The sequence below is a fragment of the Equus przewalskii genome, chromosome 29 (genome assembly GCF_037783145.1).
Source record: "Equus przewalskii isolate Varuska chromosome 29, EquPr2, whole genome shotgun sequence".
Taxonomy (NCBI): domain Eukaryota; kingdom Metazoa; phylum Chordata; class Mammalia; order Perissodactyla; family Equidae; genus Equus; species Equus przewalskii.
Genome location: NC_091859.1, coordinates 10,980,417 through 10,998,205, shown reverse-complemented (window position 1 = coordinate 10,998,205; position 17,789 = coordinate 10,980,417).

The following is a 17,789-nucleotide window of genomic DNA, read 5'->3' as shown; positions in this document are numbered from 1 at the left end:
AAGTTGGTAGGCTTTTCAAAGTCAAGAATTAACTCATATCTTCTCATCTTGCATTCCTACCCATATTCCTACATATGCAAGAACTGAGGCCTCCAAGTTCCACTAAGACTAAGATGTGCCAGTTCACACCTGTTTACCTCCATTAATGTCAGTATTTTCATCTAATGAAAAGATTAACTTAATACTTTTGATATTACTAAAATCATAATTAATTTAGCATCTTGGTAACATTATGGAAACCAGCAACATTTCTGCTTTACTCATTGCTTGGAAGACTTCACACTTATTTCGGAGCAACAAGGGTGAAATTTATTTCTCCTACATAAGTAAAGACATGAAACTCATTTTCTCATGTTCCAATGGCTGAATCAAAATGCTAATGAGATTTCTTAAGATGATTCCATAAATATGAAAATTCCTAGAATCTAACAAGATATTTAGCTATGCGTAAATAGAGGTCAAAAAATAGACCAAAATAAAGAGACATCCTAAAATAGTACCTTGGAGAAATCACTTGTGCTTTAATAATTTAGAAAGGTCCGTCTCATTCATAGTGAGCAAAGCCAATAACAAACTTCCATGCTGTGCTCAAGAACAGCTCAAAAGCATTTTATACAACATATTATTACAAGCCAGACTGAAATCTAAAGTTAACAGGTGCTTTGTTTTCAAACTAGAAAATACAAAAATATGGATGCAAAATTAAAATATTGTATTACTGAGTACCTCAGTTAGCAAATTATTTCTCTCCAAAGGAGGAAATAAAATTTGGTCATGTGTAGATTTGGGGTGCAATCTCTTCTTAATCAATATTATTAGCTACTGTAGTATTACTACTAAAGTAATGCTAAAATACTGCTATGAAAATACTGTTAATTTAGATTTGAGACTGACCAAGCAAGAATATGGGTGACTAAAGCCTTGAAAGTAAATGTAAACCCTTAGACTGAAAAGAGCAAGGTGAGAAAAGAAGTGAAAGGAGAAATTTGGGGACTACCACCATTTAGAGGTCAAGCAAAACAACAGACAGAAAAGAAGACAAAACTAAAAGATGAAGACAAAGGTGTAGAGAAAAAAGGAATTGACTGTTGCAGGAATGTCTTGGAGATGGAGAGGAAAGGGTATTGCTCACAGGCGTCAGAGGGTAAGTGCAAACTAACCTTGACTAGAAGGAGAAATAACTCACCTGCTTAGGGAATATTGCAGTATGAATGGGATTAAATGTGGACGTTTCCTTGCAGGAATGGCAGAAGAATTCAGAGAAAACTCACACATAATATCACATTGGTGATATTTAAACCAACATCTATTTAAAATATCTATAGTAAGAAATAAAAAGAGAGTTTTCTAGGAGCGTGCAGAAGAATATAAGAATGACAAAGACTGTAGCCAATAAGTAGGCATTCAGTTTTTATGATATTTGGAATGGAGAAATAAGTGGAAAACAGGAAAGGAGAGAAATAGGTTGATGCCCTTATTGATTAAGAAGTTTGAGGGCTTATCTTTGTTGTTTGTCATCGTCATTATTGTTGTTGGAGCATTTTGGATGGAAAATTTAGAGCATGAAGAATTCAATGAAAAGAATAGAGGTGCAATTTTAGATATAATATTTTAAATAGATTAATTTGCTTTTCTTGTGCACAAATACTGGTGTATAACCTTCCTCCATTCAAATGCAAGTTCCTTGAAGGGAATTAAAATTACCACAGCTGGAATGAAAAGTAAAGGAGAGAGTTAATGAAGAGCTTTTCCTTTCAAGTTGGCTTGTGAAGCCTGTTTCACTGATAGGCATGTAACAACAAAAACTTTCCATTTGCAAGAGCAGAGATTGTCAAGAAGGAAAAAGAGGAGAAGGATCAAAAATCAAAGGCCTGAAGGAGCACAGCACTAAGTTTATTCATAAAGATCATTTTAATAGGTAGATGAAGAGCAGTGTTTTACAGTTTTTCGATAGTGTTAGTTCTTGCTGAAAGGTCAGGCAAGCCCAAGGGCAGAAAAGGGAGGACCTCCCAAACTTAAGTGGACCATTCTACTTAGGGAATGGCAACACGAAGACAATTTCCCCATTTCTTCCAAGAGCAATTCCTGTCTGTATCAACACCAGTAGTTGGGAGACATCATTTGTGCTGAGCACCTACTTAAGCAGTCCTTACTGCAAGGAAGGGGAAGTAGTCTCTACAGATGCCTGTATCCTTGCCTATCTTCAGCAGGATAAATTTCCTTCACAACTACTCCCATTGGACAATCCCTTCTTTAATGTCCTAAGATACTCCTATGCTCTCTAAATAGGGTAAGGTCCTGACCAATCAGAGAGACACCTGAAGGGAGATGGAAGGACAAATCTCCACAAACCCCTGGACTCAGATAGGGATAAGCATAGCCAGTTCCAGAGGCCGCACACCCCCAAACAGTGGCAGTGTTGAGGTCTATTCCAATTACACTTTTTTAATAAAAGATAATTGACATGAAAAGATCACAGGAGGGACAACATAACCAAGAGCAAAGTTATATGCCCAGTCACATAAGAGGAAGTAGGAATATTTCTTCAGAGGTGGGAAGGAATCAAAGGGAATTAAAATACAAAGGAGAAAATAAGAAAAGTGAGGGAATTAACTGGATTGCAACAATGTTCACATAAATATAAGAGACAGATAATTTATGAGACGATAGTACTGGGTAGAGTTGTGGGTCTATGTTTTGGGGTTTGAGAAATTTGGAGAATCTTTGAGACAGACCTCTGGGTGATGTGACGTGCTGTGAATAGGACATCATTACAAAAGTCCAGCTGATGTTAGGTAGTATAAATTTGGGGTTTAAAATAACAATTAATTACCAAATTATAGCAACATTCACTATGGTTCAATTTATTTTGGTTTGATTTATTTTTCCTGTAACAGATGTCCATGTTATTTGCTCATTGCCAAACCACATGAATCTGTTTTGATAATAATTGTAGGGCTTATTTAAAAATATGATTTGTTTTATTAGACATAAACTGAATATTTAAATGTCACTAAATGATTTTTTTCAAAAAAAGCCTACGGAATTCCAGTGAAATTACTCACGCTTTTCCCATCTGTTATGCAAAAAAATCCAGGCTTAAAAATTTTAGTATGTATAAACACTTGATTTCCAGTATTTGCCTATATATGGTGATTTACTAAATTGTTACTTTAAATGAACAGAAAGAATGAAAATGGAACCAGCAGGAATAGACAAGTTTTATTAGCCCAGAGAGGCATTACACAGAAATGTCAAACTGACCACCTACTGAAAATGGCTGGAACCCTCACTTCTTTCTAAATGTCACCAACCGCTCAAAATAAACACGATGGATTGACGTACTAACAGCTTTCTATGATGTTCTTTTAAAGTTATCCATATTTCATTCACTCTTTTTCCCTCCAAACTTCAAGTATCACTGCATTTTATTTTGCTTTTTCCTTAGCAGCTTGTTGCGAAGCTCCTGCCTTCCTTCCCAGATGAACTTCCTCTTTATCAGACTCCTTCAACATACCTTCCAATCCCTCAAGGCATGCTCCAGCCCAACATGAAAAAGGAACGAGATTCTAAGTTAGAAAACTAGTTCAGAATCTGCCCTTTGCTAGTTATGTAGCCCATGAGCAAGCCTCAATCTATCTGGACTACGGTTTCCTCTTCTGGAAAATAGAAGGAGTCTAAGAGTCTTGTCCTTCAACCTTTAACATTTTGTGATTCAAACACACAACCCCTTAATGCTAAGAAGCACACAGAAGGAGCAATAGTAGATTATACAACCAAATTAACATCAACAAGGATGCCAAAACTCTCACAGGAGGGGAACTTAGGCTTCTATACCAATACTTTTCTATCAAATTCCCCAGATTTTCCATTTGGGGCTCAAATTTTCATGTGAGTAAGACCATCACTGATAATGTCAGAAAGAAAAGATTTAATTTGTATATATGTGTGTGTGTATATGGGTATGTGTATACAATAAATGTGTATATATTCTAGAAACCACCTTACAATTCATTGAAGTCAAAAGACATTCACAAGGTGCTAGGTGGCAACATGAAGATTTACTCACTTGATAAAATATATCCAACCATATGATTGCTAGGAAAGCAATCATATAGAAACATTGGATATGCTATTTGTATATAGAAATATGCTTTAAATCACAAGAACAAACTAGTGCCAAGAATTTCTTATGATTCCTAAATATTTAAAATTATTTTGATGAAAGTGCATGCCTTTTAGAAAATTATAATAAACATGCATTTACATTAAATGTTTTTTTTTTTTAAATCTCTGGAATAAAACTATTTTGTTTTGTATCAAGAGGAAATGTATACAGTCTTTTTCCAAAATAACTAAGTTGAATGAATTTGCTATTTAGTTCCTGCAAAAGGTACCATTTATATGCTCATATACATATTCACACATAGGTAAAATAAAAGTGATAATACCATAACATTTTCATCAAACACCCATAATGTCTTAATATTTCATCAAGGGTTTAGTACTACCACATACTAAGAAAATATTTTAGAGCAAAGCTCAAGAATTATAGCAAAGAGATTTTTTTAATGTACTGTTTTTGGAGCTTGTAAATGCATAAAAACTATATCCAAAGCCAGAAGGCAATTTATGAAGATCGCTAAGATAAAATCAAGCAGAAGAAATCAAATCAATTCCAAGAATCATTTTGGACTGAAAAGATATAGACTAAATCATTGTCTCAAAATTATAAAAACTTGTTACATCAGCTCTCACTTATGGACTGCAGGTGTGTGTCAATGTTCTGTGTGGTCCTACATATAAAGGCAACTCTATTACATTGCATATTAATCCCCTTCAAATCTTAATGGCCTCAGTAAAAATTATTCAGAATTGAGTTATGAACTAGATTTTTTTTAAAAACCACATTAATACAGAATATTTCAATGAAGAACCATTTACACAAGGGTATAAATTTTACCTTCATTATTATTTTTGGAGTATACAAATGCCATGTCAAAAACAAGGTTCAATTTGTTTATTATTCAGCAGGTCACATGACATGTGAATTGCACATCCATCTTTTAAAATTATTAATATAAGAAAGAAGAATGTTACCCCTCATTGCAGGCAGCTGCAGTGGCAGGTCCAGCTGCTTATGACTTCAGTAGCCTGTAACAGCTAACTAGAATATTCTTTTACTTCAAAAATCTGGTATCTTGGACAGGTTCAGACCTCTGAACACCAATTCATATCTTTCCAGCTCACTTTCTCTAGCAATTAATCTTATTCTAATAACTCTTCAAACCATTGAGACTACTAATCCATTGATCTATCACTTTTTCATTGGCAATAAGCCCCATTTACTCATTTTCTTTTTATCCAGTTTGGGTTCTTGGTCTACAACTCTCATCTATTCTTTGCATCAGACTTGAACTCAATTGTACTTACTCCCTCACCCATACTTACTTGGAAAAAAAACAAAACACACCTCAATCTTAACTCAGCTCAACTGTCTTACCACACCATGCCTGCACCAATGCTGCTTAACATGACTGTACAAAGCTTACACAACCATGCTGGCTAGTCTCACTTTACATGTGGGACCATTTATCTCAACTGAGACCTCAGCAGTTCTCTGTGATTCTAATAGATATCCCCAGTGAGTTCACCCTCCCAAGCACAGAGAAGAGTATTTCACATCATCTTGTATCTCCTTAAATTTCCATCACTCACCTCTCCTCCCCACTCTCAGGTGATAACCACATTTTTAGTCCCCTGAGAAAATGGAAGCAACCAAAATAGAACTTCTTCTTTTCCCACCTCATCTGCCATCATGCTTGCATCTCTGTCTATGTATTCTGATTTTTCTTCCTGTTACAATGATTGAAAAACCCCTCATCTTCCCAAGGTCAACACCTTCGCTTATGTGCTTTTCGTCCTCCTCTCCATCTCAAGGACTTTGTTCCCTCAATTACCTATTCTCTTACAAACATAAATTTCATTTTTCTCTGATTATTGGATCATTTCTATTAGTATACAAACATTCTATAATAATTTTCACAAAGGAAAAAAGAAAACCATATCTTTCATGCCCATTTATTTACTGCCCAATTTCTCTATTTGCATTTTGGCAAAATTCCTCAAAGGGTTTGTTTATGTTTGCTGCCTCCATTTGATCTTTTGGGGCTTTGATCATAACCATTCCATTGAAATTGTTTTACTCAAGGATAAAGACAATCTCTGTGTTGATAAATTCTATGGTTATATGATCTATATTTAGTTCTAATTTTACTCAACTTGTCGACAGCATTTGACATTGACTTTTCCTCCTCCTTGAAACATTTTCTTCTCTTCAAGATACTATATGCTCTTGGTTTTTCTTTCATTTCAGATTCATTTTCTTCCTCTTCCTGACTGTTAAGTACTGGGATGAACCAGAACTCAATCTTTGTCACTCTGCTTTCTCTATTCACGCTCACTTCCCAGGTAATGCCATCCAGTCTTAGGCTTTGGAAATGATATCTATACAATTTGATTACTCCTAAACTTGTATCTTCATCTTACAATGTTCCCACTATCTCTTGACTGTTCACCTGACTGCCAAATCTCTATTCTCACTTGGATCCTTAGTAGATATCTCACATTTAATGTTTCCAAAATAGAAACTTGATTATTTCTATCCCCTCCATACTGGCATGACCATATATCCAGCTGCTTGGGCCAAAAACTTTAGACTATTCTTTTTATATCCAAAATCCAAATCCTAAATCATGAGCAACTACATTATGCTCTGTCTTTAGAACATGTCTGAACTTAAGTACTTTTCTTTACCTCCATTGCTAGCACCTTAGTCTAAGGCAGTACCTCCAAAGTAGCTGGAGTGATTTTAATATTTTTAATATGATAATGACAACTCTCACATCAAACACCCCCAATGTCTTCCCATCTGGTTCAACATGGAAACATTACACCATGGTCTAGTACGTCCTTGGTGAGCTCAGTCCTACCTGTCTCTTGGACCTCGTCTCCTAATGCCTCTCCCCTTGCTTTATGAACTCAATGTATTTACATTTATGTTTCCTCTTCCTTAAATTCTCACCCTCCATGTGTTGGGAAGCCTTCTTCATTCACTTTATTCAGGTCTTTCTTCAAATTTATCTCCTGAGAGAATCCTTTCATGAATACCATTAAATAATAACCCTCCCCTTTCACTCTCTACCTTTAGTCTGCTTTATTTTTCTTCATGGCACACTTATCTCCAAGAAATATTATACTAGCATATATATTTATGTATTTACTTGTATATTGACTGTCTCCACCAATGGACTATAAATTCATACGGATATGCTGTCTGTCTTGCTAATTCCTCTATCCCTAAACATTACCTGGCACATAGAGCAAAATAGTATGTTGAACGAATGAATGAATGATAACAGAATAAATGAATTTAGACAAACCCAAGACAAAATTCAACAATGCAAAATTCTCACTCTATTGAAGATTCTATTACCTATTCTCATGTGTCATAAACAGTGCATCCTTGGTGACTTGAATTAAGTAGAATGTTCCTTAATATTTTCATTAGCAACTATGAATTTCAAACATAGAGATTATAGATAGTTACTTTAGTCCACACTAGTTTAGCATGATGTTCAAAGATGAATTCCACTCAAATCTAATCACATTCACCCTAGGATCTCACCTCTCCTTGTTCTAGAATAGTATATCGTTGTAGATTTTGAGTTACATTGCCTGAGTTCCAATCCAGACTTCACTCATTACTAGTTGTATGACCCTAAACAAAAGATTTAACCTCTCTGTTCCTTTGTTTCTTCATCACAGGAGATGGAGATAACATCGATGAAGATAACATCCACAATATAAATTAAGAATTAAGAGAAATAATGCATCAAATGTACTTGCCTATAGTACCTGGTCCCTAACTTGCGCTCAAAAAATGTTAGCTTTTATTATTACATATAAACTTCAGAAAGTCCTAACTGCTTTGTCCATGACTTAACAAAAGGTACAATATTTCTAGGGACACTAACTTCCTTCTCACCATAAATTATTTAGTGAACATATTTGATAGGCAAGGTTTTTTTAAAGAAAAAAAACATCAGGAGTTCTAAGATGAGAACTTGCCAGTCCTATTTGGTCATGATATTATTCCTAAATATCTGACTCTCAGATTCTGAATTCTGCTTACCTGAAAAGACTTCAGAGATCTACCAACCTTCCTCTATTCCCGTAATCTCCGAGGATTCTCCTACTTTCCTCCACCTCCTGACTGCTTATGTGATAGCCAAACAACACTGCCAGCCACTTGCCAGATCTTTGTACCTCTTAGGTCTAGTACCTTTATCTCTCTGCCACAAACTTTGTAAATTGTATTTCTGGTTGCTATTGTCTGATCCTGACTCATTTCTGACTATGTTTCATTACAAGTTTGTATATATACTCTGATCGATTAATATGCCATACTTAGCATCATTTTATTTTAAGCTCTTTGTGGGGTTTAGTCAGAGATAAAATAATAACTAAAGTCAAACTCATGTCAACATCTCTATTAATTTACTAGCTTTATTTATTTTTATTTTTCAGAGGACTTTTTTCTCTTTTACATATGTTTCATTCCTCTATGTATATCTGAAACTAATGCTCTTCATTGAATACAGTGAATAATTTACATGATTAAATCAGGAAAATTTTCCTATTAAAATGAGTTTTGGTTCTTTTCAAAAATATTTTATGAGAGGGAAGTTATTCTCATGAATGACTAGTTCCTGCTAAAATCTAGTAGGAACTGCTATGTTGTGTTACATTGCTTGACTTAAACTCTAAGTTAAAATTAAAATAAATAAAACAGTTATACGTTATTTACTAAATTAAAATGCAAGCTTCCAAAATATATTTCTATTGCTACTTTTGAAGTTCAAGAACTCTATCTCATTGGATTGAGATTGATTTAGTTAGAACAAAGTGATAAAGGAAAAATAAATATCCTCAATTATTTTTTCATGTTTGTGAGTATATTGCTTGAATTTTTTTTTAAAAGCCTTTACTTGAGCATATCCACTTAATGTATACCTTATCCACTGACACTTGTCTCTACATTTTAAACTTGTTTACATATTTATACATTTGAAGGTCAAAAAAGGTAATGTAAGGGGCTGGCCCTGTGGCACAGTGGTTAAGTTCACACATTCTACTTCGACAGCCCAGGGTTCACTCGTTCAGATTCCAGGTGCAGACCTATGCACTACTTGTCAAGCCATGCTGTGGTAGGCATCCCACATATAAAGTAGACAAAGATGTGCACAGATGTTAGCTCAGGGCCAGTCTTCCTCAGCAAAAAGAGGAGGATTGGTGGCAGATGTTAGCTCAGGGCTAATCTTCCTTAAAAAAAAAGAAAAAAAAAGATAATGTAAGGTTTAAGTAAACAGTAAGAATAAAATTGGCCATGTATTTCATACTATTATTTTTAAAGTGCTAAATTATAGTGTGAAAACAGATGCATTTTATACTTTAACTGGATTAACAAACAAGATATAGACAGCAAAAGCGAAACTGAATGAATATCAAATACAGCATTCAGGCAAATGATTAAGAAGAACACTGTGTTGTAAGTTTCCCCAAATGAAATTGAAGTATGGACGGTCATGCTGATTAACATGCTAAATAAATATAAATCAGTGGTGTGATTCTGCTATTAAAGCTAATGAGTTACTGAGGTGATTTTAGAGTATAATAACAGCACAGATGAAAAGTGAAGCTTTTAAATTACCTAAGACAGACATACAAGGGGTTAGGAAAGACTCAGAGGAAAGATCTAGAATAAGAGTTTGAGACAGTAGAAAGACTTAATAATATGTCAGAGAATCATGAACAATTGTTCCCAAAGCATACCGCAGATTGAACAAGATATGGGGTTAAAGAGCAGTGCAAGATGCTTAGTCATGTAGTAAAATATTCTAACAATCATAATAGGTAAACACCACGTGAACTTTAAGTGAGGTTGTGGAGTCATTTACCCAGAAAGATTTTAACACAGACTAGGTCTTCATTGATGACATAGCTGGAACACAGTTCTTTCAAAAATGCTAAGATGTTCACCGTAGTTATCTTCCAAATATGATTATTGAAAGACAAACCAGACAGTTCATTTGGCATTTAATAAAAACTGTTTTGCCAGGCATCTATTTTAAATTGTACTTGGCTGTTCTTAAAGAGTTTAGAATATGTTTTGGAATTCCAAAACAATACAACATGGGATTTAGAATCAGAGAACCTGATTCTCAACTCCAGCTGAACCAGTCTTTCTTCTCACTCACCATGGCCACAGTATAAAGAAATAAGGCTGTTGGTGAAAATAAAGAATAAGCAGAGAGAGACACACACACATCAAAGAACCCCCAGCCAACATTATTCATTAAAAATAAATACATATAGGGCATGGCCCCATGGCGAAGTGGTTAAGTTCTGAGCTCTCTTCTTCTGCAGCCTGGGTTCGCAGGTTCGGATCCTGGGCCGGCACCTATACCACTCATCAGCCGTGTGGTGGCAGCGACCCATATACGAAATGAGGAATATTGGCACAGATGTTAACTCAGGGTGAATGAAGAAGATTGACACAGATGTTAGCTCAGGGTGAATCTTCCTCAACAACAGCAAATAAATAAATAAATATAAATTAAAACGTTTTAAAAAACAAGCTCTGAGGCTTTGTGAGTTCATATAGGTATAAGGGCCACAAAGTATTCTATATAAATCACAAATAATGTCTCATTTTTAATGAATATGCTTTCAACAAATCCATACGAATGATAAAGAAGTTAAACAAGATTATTAATAACGGACCAAATTTAAAAGCAGATATCCTAGCCCAGAAAATCACAGTCATTGACTCATAAGAGGAAAAAGTAGAATTTAGAAGAATAATCTCAATCACACCAAAAGAGAGACCAGTCCCTAAGTTCCAAGGTCAGTTATTATAAGTGCTTTCCAGGTGAGAGGAAACCGGAAGTTATCAGAAACCCAACCTATAGATGCATAGTTGTTTATTTTTATGCTTGAGTAGAAAACATGTGTATTGCTCATTCCTTAATGGGTTCAGTCATTGCCAAAAAATCTCTGTCATCTTCAATAAATCCTAAGAAGAAAAAAATATACTCTCCAGGTGTTGCTATACAAAGTTCTCTGGGCTAGATTATCTGTTCCCAAACACTACACTGAAGTAAAAGACAAACAAAACAAAGCAAAAAACAAGCAATACTCTTTAGGAAGACCATCTTATCGAGGGTTAATTTTGCTTTGATTATCCACAAATGGCAAAATTAAGATCAGCAGTTGCCATATTTGGCAAATAAATATCTAAAGAGTTTTAGAAAGCTTTATTTAAAATACCATGTTTCAGTATTCAGTACTAGAAATTTTGAGATTATAAATATGAGATGGATTTCTTTAATGTAATTGTATAGCTCCCAATTGTTTGTGATACATAATTAAGGTGCACAAAAATATATATAGTTAAAATGAAAGCCATAATGGGAAATTACTCTAGGATTAAAACATTTATTTACTAACCTAGTCAACAAATATTATGCTGAGCTATATGAAATTGCCATTTTTGTAGGGCAAATTAGTTGAATATTGGCAATTTCATATTATTCAACTTAATATTTATTCAATCATTTGCGCGTTTGAGAATCAGTTGTAGGAACTGAGGATACAATGTGAGCACAATTAGAGTCTGATGTGTAAGTAAATTAATCCTCTTTAGTTTTACTGGCCTTTTAGTATCTCAGTAACTCCCCTGCATGACTATTTTCAATCCACCCATCCATTGGCTCCTCCATCCATTCTTTTACAAATATTTTTTTGGCCCTTAATATAAACTAGATATTTGCCTAGGTATTGAGAATATATTTATTTTCAAAAGAAACATAATTCCTGTTCTAAGGAAGCTTAAATCTCAGTCAGGAAAACAGATATCAAAACAAACAACCATCATCACATTATAAGTATAAACGTTGTGATAAGTGTATTAAAGAATAGGTACAAGAGGCTTTGAAAGAGTAGACCAGAAAGATCTTGTCTGTTGAGGTTCCACGTTTTGTAATCAGGAGTCCCGATTCCTGGAGGCATCTCAAGACTACAAAGAGAAACCTGTAATAATGGTTAATATCCAATGTAACTTAGACTAAGTGCTTTACAAATATTATCTCACTGTAAAGGAGATACTATTCTAGTCCCCATTATACTTATCAGAAGCTGAATCTTAATGGGTTAAGGAACTTGTCTAAGAACACAAAGCTAGCAAATTGTATCAAAATTTGGACTCCAGCAGTCTCCCTCCAGCACCCACGCTTTCAGCCATTGCTTATGTGGCATCCTACAGCTCAACTCAGATTTATTCTGCCTGGCACCGTATTCCAGGACTAATATCCACAGCTTAGGATACAACTCTTCTAAAAAAAATGCCCAAAAAAATGTACATTTTTCAAATAAGTCCTTTTTTCTCCATGAGCTGAGATGGAATTAGGGAAAGCAGGGCAGAAGAATGCTGACAGAAGATGGCATGGTCAGTCAGCTGAGAAATGGTGAGGCTAGAGTGTCTCAAGTAACCATCATCTCTGTTCACATAACCCTTTGAAATGTGATCTGAAGTTTTCTTTCAGTTTAGAACTGATACCTGAGATTCAACACTTGTGAACTGAAGCAACCTTTACCCAACCCCATAAGTTCATACTCCAAAGAAGCTAAAGCTTAAAAACAACTGTAAAACCAGGGCATCAGAGGCTCACAACACCTGTTTGTGTACAGTTGAAATGGGAAAAAAAGTCAACTCCAAACGTTAGTAGCCAGTGTTAAAACTTAAGAACTAAGTAGAGCACACAATGTTAAATCCTTAAGCAGACTAAACATAATTTGGACAGGTGAAATACATATTGGTAAAATTGATAGGAATTCTTCCCAAGCTGTTAATTTTGTGGCAAACAAGCCTTATTTACCTCTTCTCATCATTCCTGGTGAAAAGTGATATTGTGAACACTATCATTTAATGCACTCAATCTGAAATATAATATAACATTAATAAATATACAATTATGATTATGTCAGTAGACATCAACTATAGAAGACAAAATTCCCCGTACCACCAGTTCCTTCACTTTGAATATCCACCTCTCCCATGTGGCTAAGGTAGAAGGGTACAATCTTGACCATTTCCCCCAGGCTTCGTTTGTAGGAAGTGTTTCTGCTCTGTCCAGAAACCATAAATACATACTTCTTATAGATATCTTCATCTATGTGCAGGTGCCAAAGTTATTCTGAATACATCACACTCAACAGAATAAGTTAAAATGGAACACTATTTGTAACATAGCAAGAGAAGAGTTGTTACTGATATGTGGCATATGAGCTTATAAACGACACAGTTTTCTTTGGGTGCAAGCAACAGAAACCAACATGGATATTTTAATCAGAAAAGCAACATGTTGGAAGGAGACCCAGAAATTCATAGGATAAGAGGGAGGCAAAAGACCGGGCTTAAAAATGATAAGAAACAGGTAACTACAAATGTTACCAGACTTTCCACGTCATCATTGCAGCTACTAGGATTGAATACCAATCATTTGTTCTGTTTTGAATTACCCTGCTCAAGTTTCAAATCCCCCCCAAAAAGAGAATCTGACTGAATAAGCTTAGATTATAGGCCGCTATATTTTTCCTGGAGAAAGGAGAATTCTGGTTAAGTTTTATTAAAAGAAACCTCCAAGGACCCCTTCTGCTTCTGGAGTAAGAAAATTTAATATATTGCATTAAAAGGACTACTGATGGTGACTTGTTCCCCAAAAGAAAATCAAGATGTAGTTACAAAGGACCAATCACCACTAGTTGGCAGAAGACAAGAAAATTAAACAATTTTTCCCCTAAACTGTATATATGCATCTCCTTTGACCCCAAAATACCACTGCTAGGTATTCACCAAAAAAGAAACGCATAGATATGTATCCAAAGATATGTATGAGAATATTCAGAGCAATATTCCTGGTAGTAGGCAAAAACTGGAAATCACCCAAATGTTCATACACAGTAAAATGGGTAAATACTACATGAAATAACATAGGTAAATCTCACAAGCATACTGTTCAAGGGAAGAAGCCAGATACTAAAAAGCACCTAAGGCATGATTCTGTTATCACACTGAAAACAGGCAGAACTAACCTGTGATGTTAGAAGCCAACCTATGAGCTACTGGAAGGCAGGGACTGGCAGAGGACAGGGGAAGTTTCTACGGTGCTGCTGACAGCCTGTTTCTTGATCTGGGTGCTGCTAAATGGCTGTGTTCAGTTAGCAAAAATCTATCCACCTGTGTATCCTTATGATTTGAGCACTTGTGTGTGTGTGTGTGTGTATCACTGTATATGTACATATAAATCTACGTAAAGGAGGGACTGACCCAGTGGCGTAGTAGATAAGTTCGCACACTCCACCATGGTGGCCTGGGGTTCAGTGGTTCGGATCCCAAGCGTGGACCTATGTACCACTTATCAAGCCATACCATGGCAGGCATACTACATATAAAGTAGAACAAGATGAGCACAGATATATTAGCTCAGGGTCAATCTTCCTCAGCAAAAAGAGGAGGATTGGGGACAGATGTTAGCTCAGGGCTAACCTTCCTCAAAAAAAAAAATACATAAAGGAAATACGATGGCATTAAATTATAGAAGATTAGAAAAGATTAGAGGAATCCATATAGCCCTCCTAAAGCAGGAGTGACCAAAAAACAAAATAGAAGCAGTACAATATTTTTATTAGTTTTCATGTAATATTAAATATGACTCATATACATGACATTGTGTTCACATGCATGCTCTCTGGAATTAACCAAACCAGAGTTCACGTCCCAGCACTACCATTTACTAATTATTTAACTTCTAGTAAATTAATATCTATAAGCTTTAGTTTCTTCAGCAGTAATATGGAGACTAATACCTAGTCATAAGATTGTAGATATTATACAACAGAATAATATATGTAAACATCATAGCACAGGATCTGACACGGTGGCAATTACTGCTAAGGTTGTTGAAGTGCTTTCACACGTATTATCTGAAACTCCCTGTAACCCTCAGAGGAGGTGGTGCTGGGTGAGACATAGTGCGGTGTTCTCCACAATGTGGGACAAATACCCACTGTGGCACACAAATTGATTTCAGGTGGCCTACGGTCATGGCCTTGAATAACATTGAATCGCATAGTGAGAAAAATTGTCCTCTTTCAAAGCTTTTGATTACATTAAGAAAAGTTCTCAGTTTGATGCCATCCTGTCTTCAACCTCTTTCTATGGCTTGCTAATCTCCCTTTTTAACAAAGAGCAAACCTCAGTCTCAGATTCTTAGCTAGATTCTCTTGCTGGGATTTAATGATGCTGGTTTAGTTTGCAGTTTGTTCTGTGCACGTGTTTCATGGACACCACCCATTTATGGCAAATGTTGATTACTGATTTGCAATAGCTATATATAATTTTACTATGGATGAACTTATTTTGGTTAAAAGGGAACAAAAACATATTTAGGATATAATAGAATATTTGGAATAGACTAAAAAAATATGGTAATTTGTGATGCCATTTGACCGAAGTTTGAAACAAACTGATATAATTGGGGGAGGCTGGGAGAGGAAAACAACAGTATTTGGAGTCTAAAGTCTAGATTCTAGATGCAAATCCAGAATTGATTGTGAGGACTATCCAGATAGGCTCAGTGGCTTTGGGCAAGATGCCTCACCTATTTGAGCGACAGATTCAGTACTTGTAAAATACAGATAATTCTATCTGAGCTATTTATCTCAAAGGGCTAGTATGGGAATCAAATGAGGTTTAGTGAATGTACTTCTTAGCAGTAAAACACCATATGAATCTAAATCATTATTATTGCTTTTAGCTAGCTCCACTTTCAGGAAACAAGGCATAGACTCTAAGTGGTTTGCCTAAGATCATACTGCTAACGGTGGCAGGCCTGTGGAAGTGACTTGCTAAGTGCCTGACGATAGTATCCTTCTGTCCATACCACACCTGCTCCCATATTAAGCAGTTCTCAAAGTTGATACAGTCTTCATTTACAGCAAGTGTAGAGAAGAAAGCAGGATAAGTGAGGTCCTACAATGCCAAGTGCAATAAGATACAGCTGAACAGATGTTCTGGCTTAGAGCACCTAGACAGAGAAGTTACGAGCCTGTGAGAAGCAGCAGCTTATATACACTTAACAAAGAGGAATTGCCATTCAGGTCCACACCAATCAATCTTCCATTGTATGGCACTTAGAGGTCCTGTCACTGTGATGCCTCCTCTTAGGTAGGGGCAGGGGTCATTTTCTAAAATCAAAGCCTTAAGTGAAAATCACACATAGGTTAAAATTACCATGAAAAATTGTTTATATCCTCCATGAATTGACAATATACAAATTCTCTGTGTGTACTCCTATAGAGTAATTATTCTACACACTAAAATTTGAGAAAGCTTAAGCTAGCATAAGAAAAAGAAGAAACCATAGAAAACTCCAGGTATAGCAGCTTGAAAATTCAAATACTTTTGACTTTAATGTAATGATCAAATTCTTAGCAGCAAATGAATGAGGGGCAAATTGAGAACTATGAAATAGCCCTGCTTGCCTCATTTTATTTTCAATATTAAGCCTCTAAAATTTAACACATTCAAATTGTTGCAATAATTTTATTAATTAACGTGTTTGCATATTGGAGGATGGCAGGGTGAAATAAAATGAATTTATGATGGAGGTCTTATGATGATGTAATCATGTTGTTGAGTTACAAAGACACCTTGGGCAGAATATGGTGTATGTTTTATCTGAAAGTCACATAATACCTAGAATTCTCACCAGATGGCTGAGATTTCTCTAAGAAATACACATTCTAAGCCAGAAGCCACTATTGTCATTATAAATAAAACAGATTTTTCTGCAACCAAACACATTTCCAATATATAAATCAGAGAGTTTTGTAATCCACACCCACTAGGGAGATATGTAATATATAGACTATGCACTAAATTACATTAAAAAGTCTAAGGCAAAAATATAAAAATTTTCTGAATTCCAAAAACTGTCTGAGCCCAAAGATTTCAGATGAGGAATGGTGGACACTTGCTAGTTAGTAAATTATACAACTGGGTATTTAAAGTAGTATAATATTAGATTGATAAAATTGCTATTTGTATGGATCAAAATGGTCCAAAATTAGCACTTTTGTATGGTTCAATCTAGTTCCTCATATTTTTAATTATTTGTGTAATAGGATATTCGAATGTGCCTCGTTCTGTCTCAGTTGCAACTGAGGCTCCAATAATGAGTATGGGTCAGACTCCCCGCACCTCCCACCCAAAGGGAATTTAGAATGGGAATGCAAGAGAACCTCTTCTATGGTGCTTGGGCCCCTGTCCAGATCAAAGACTTTAGTAGAGATGAAAGAGGAGAGAAGGGAGGGCTGCTGAAAAGATTTATTGTTGCCGTCTTTTGAAACCCTACTTCTAACTCCTAGCATAATAAGAGGGGACAGGGGCTTCAATGTCCCCAACAGGAAAACTGTTTTTGAAATTGTTTGCTGAAATTGTTAGATAGAGGCCTGGTGTTTGGCTCAAGCATAAGAAATCTAAACCATGAGTGGGCTCTGGCTCCTGACGGTAAGAGATCGGCTTAGTCTTTACTTTGATGATGAAGCCAGGAGAGTATTACTGTGGAAGGAACAGCTTGTACTTCAGAGTTTGTTAGGCTGGGTGA